This window comes from Capricornis sumatraensis, chromosome 21 (assembly GCF_032405125.1).
Source record: "Capricornis sumatraensis isolate serow.1 chromosome 21, serow.2, whole genome shotgun sequence".
Lineage (NCBI taxonomy): Eukaryota > Metazoa > Chordata > Mammalia > Artiodactyla > Bovidae > Capricornis > Capricornis sumatraensis.
In genome coordinates, this window is record NC_091089.1 from 28595163 (window position 1) to 28598731 (window position 3569).

Genomic DNA, 3569 nt, shown 5'->3' on the forward strand with positions numbered 1-3569 from the left:
GTTTTTTAAGAAAACTGTTTTATGCTGTGTAAAATATGTGTTATTTGGGATTTTAAAAACTTGGTAATAAAGGTTGTAAATTTCAGAATTTAATTTCTAAAGAAAAAAACAACAGCAGTACATATTCTTCTATGTGAAAGCTACTTTGTTGGCTTAATCTACAAACAGATCTTCATTAAGAAAAATACACACACACCAAGCGAAAACTGCTTATTCAGTGACGCTGCTCACCAAAGGAATTATTCTTTGACTCTGTTTTTAGTTGGGTGTGGGAAGGTAATTTTCCCTCTTGGCTGCAAGCTTGGAGAGGGGCCAAAGTGAACACCCATGTGAACACAAAATAATTAGGAAAGATTCACTCTGAATCAGTATGTTCCCATGAAGAAGCTGGGATTTTTAAATCTGCTCTGATTGAAACTGCTTAAAATATAGACTTGGGAGTGGGTAAGAAGTGATAAGAGGAAAAAAGACTAAATCAGGAACAGCTAAATATTTGTTCTAAGATAATTAGGATGGATCAAAATGAACATTCAGAAGAAATAATTAGAGCCTTTGTTACTTTTCTTATTAATCATCATTTTAAAAGAACAAGAAAAAATTAGTATTATAATCTCTGTCTCACAAATTTCATTTTGTGAAAGCATAGATAAAAAATTCTAGAAAGTTAGATATTCGCAATACTTAGAATAAATAATTCTTTTTTTCCTAAAGAAAGAATCTTATTTCAGTTTTCTGTTTATTAATAGACTATGCAAAGTCAAGTTAATACCCACTTGAGGTATTTTCTTTAAGAAATTAAAAATAACTTATTAGAGAACATAACTTTGTTTTTCAACTTTTATAGTTAAAGAATTTTATGGGATTGTTAGAGTATATAATAACATTGTTGTATAAAATATTTGTTTGAAAGATGGGACCAACAAAAATTGTTATAGATAGTTGCCTAAAATGTACATGGTATACTTGTCTTCAGTGTTATGAGTAAGAAGTAAAATTGTACCCATCAAGCTTGTTGGTAACACTTCAAATAGCTTTGGGGGGGAAAAAGGCACAACCCAAGCATCATTATTTAATTCATAAGTGCAATTAGTTACAAGGGCTTTACCCACAATTCTTTAAAGTCTTAGTGTATTATTCCAACTAATAACAGCAGAGGTCAATGGTGAAAAGTTGATCTAGTAATAGTATAATTTTGAGAGCTACTTTTCTTGTAATAACAATTACTTGCTCTGATCATGAAAATACGTTGTGTGCACATATATTGAGAACAAAACCTCATAGGATTTTTTTCTTTTTGAGAAAAATTCTACTGGCCAAACTTATTTTCAAAATTTTGTATCTCTGTACTTTATACATCTATCACCTAGATTTTTGTGACTCAGTGGGGCTGGGCTTTCCTAAGCGCCAAATGTGCTACGAGGGAGTAACACCATTAAATGAGGAGCATCTAATCTGATATCAATCCGTGTGAAACCAAACAGTCACGAAAAGATGCAATTTTCAATTAGTTGTTTTAATTTGTGATTGATTTAAATGTACCAGTATGAATCAAATGCATTTATGTATGCATATATATGTGGGTAAGCTATTTACAGCTATGTTATGTATACATTTTTATGTGTAGAAAATGAAAATACACATTGATTAGCCCTTTTGAGGCTTTTGAACAACTGTTTCTTCTTCCTGCTTTCCACTGATTTGAGAATTTAGATAATTCATATGTGGTATGTACACAATCACACCCATAGTATGTACATCCTAATCGCACAACACAGAGGTATTGTATTGTGTGAAATAAAGAAAATACCTCAAGATTCCTCAAGGAATACAGTTTATGTTGGCCCCATCTTTCAAGCAAATATTGTATACAATAAACTTATTACATACTCTAATATTCCCATAAATTCTTTGACCATAAAAGTTGAAAAAGAAAGTTATATTCTCTTATTTTTAATTTCTTACATTTATGTTAAAGAAGAACATCTATGTTCTACTTTGTTAGAACATAGTTGTAGTTGGACTTCCAGAGTGACTTTATGGTGCTATATGATAATCTCCAGTGGAGAAAACATGGGGTTCTAAATTCAAAGTTTGGCAGATAAAGAAAAAGTTGGTTTAAAAAGTTCTGATTAGAAGCTACTGAGCCCTTTGGGAATCATTGTTGACTTAAGATAGAGAGACCTCAGCCCTTGTAATCAAGCAAATGACACGTCACTGAAATAATCTCAGCTCTCTCACTTGAGAAATATGGAGATAGTCACCAATCAACACCCACTTCTTTAACAGAAATATTGTGTTCATAATGATAATAATTGAGGAAGATTTTGAACTGGGAAGATCTGGTACAAATATAAAAATATTGGGTTGTCAACATTCTGCAACTTAATGTATCAGAGTTTTTACCTTAATATTTAGGTATAATCTCTATAATTTTACCATCTGAATATTTTCCCTTTAATTTTCCAGAAATTATTAAATGAGTAAAGTTTACCTTTTATTAGAAACAAAATACAATCTTAAATGCCATTTTTTATTAAAATTTTCTTTTTGTCAAGCTGATCAACTTTTGTTCATTACTTCATATCTGTATATTTTTACATGCTACAATCATGTTATGTAAACAATTTTGCATGATAATTTGTACTGAATATGGTTTTTCATTTTTAAAAATATTGTCATACTCCATTTTGTCTTATCAGAATGCTTTAAATTGTTTCATTAAGTCAATATATAGGGGGGGTTGACCTTTTTTATTCTCCTTGATTTCATTTTATTATTGCAGATGCCCAGTTAACAGCCTCATGATTTCTTTTTGCTGTCCCAGATGGTTTCCTTAAGATAACCTATATTTAGTTTCCTCTTCCCTCCATCCATACCATTCTTTATAAAAGTCACTAAACTTAAAGGTAATATTTTGTTTTATTTTTCAAGTTCACTCTCAATTAGTAGATTAGCTTCTTGAAGGAATGGACTATATGTTGCTGATATTTATATTCTAGATCCCTACCACAGATGCTCAATAACCATCTATTGTATAAATAAATGAGCAAATTTCTGGAAATAGAATAACTATGACATAGATTTCTTCATGATTCTTGAATACATTGTTCCCAAAAGCATGGCCTAATTTTAGAGGTACTAACTGTATTTTCTTGGGGCAGTATCACCTCAGCATAGCCATCATTATCATCAAAAATATTTTTGGACTTCTTACAGGTGTTCATTGGAAGGACTGATGCTGAAGCTGAAACTCCAATACTCTGGCCACCTCATGCGAAGAGTTGACTCATTGGAAAAGACCCAGCTGCTGGGAGGGATTGGGGGCAGGAGGAGAAGGGGACGACAGAGGATGAGATGGTTGGATGGCATCACTGACTCGATGGACATGTGTTTGAGTAAACTCCAGGAGTTGGTGATAGACAGGGAGGCCTGGCGTGCTGCGATTCATGGGGTCGCCAAGAGTTGGACACAACTGAGCGATCGAACTGAACTGAACTGATAGGTGTACTATATCATCTCCAGGTTGTTATAATTTATGCTTCTTTGATTATAAGCAAGGATGAACATTT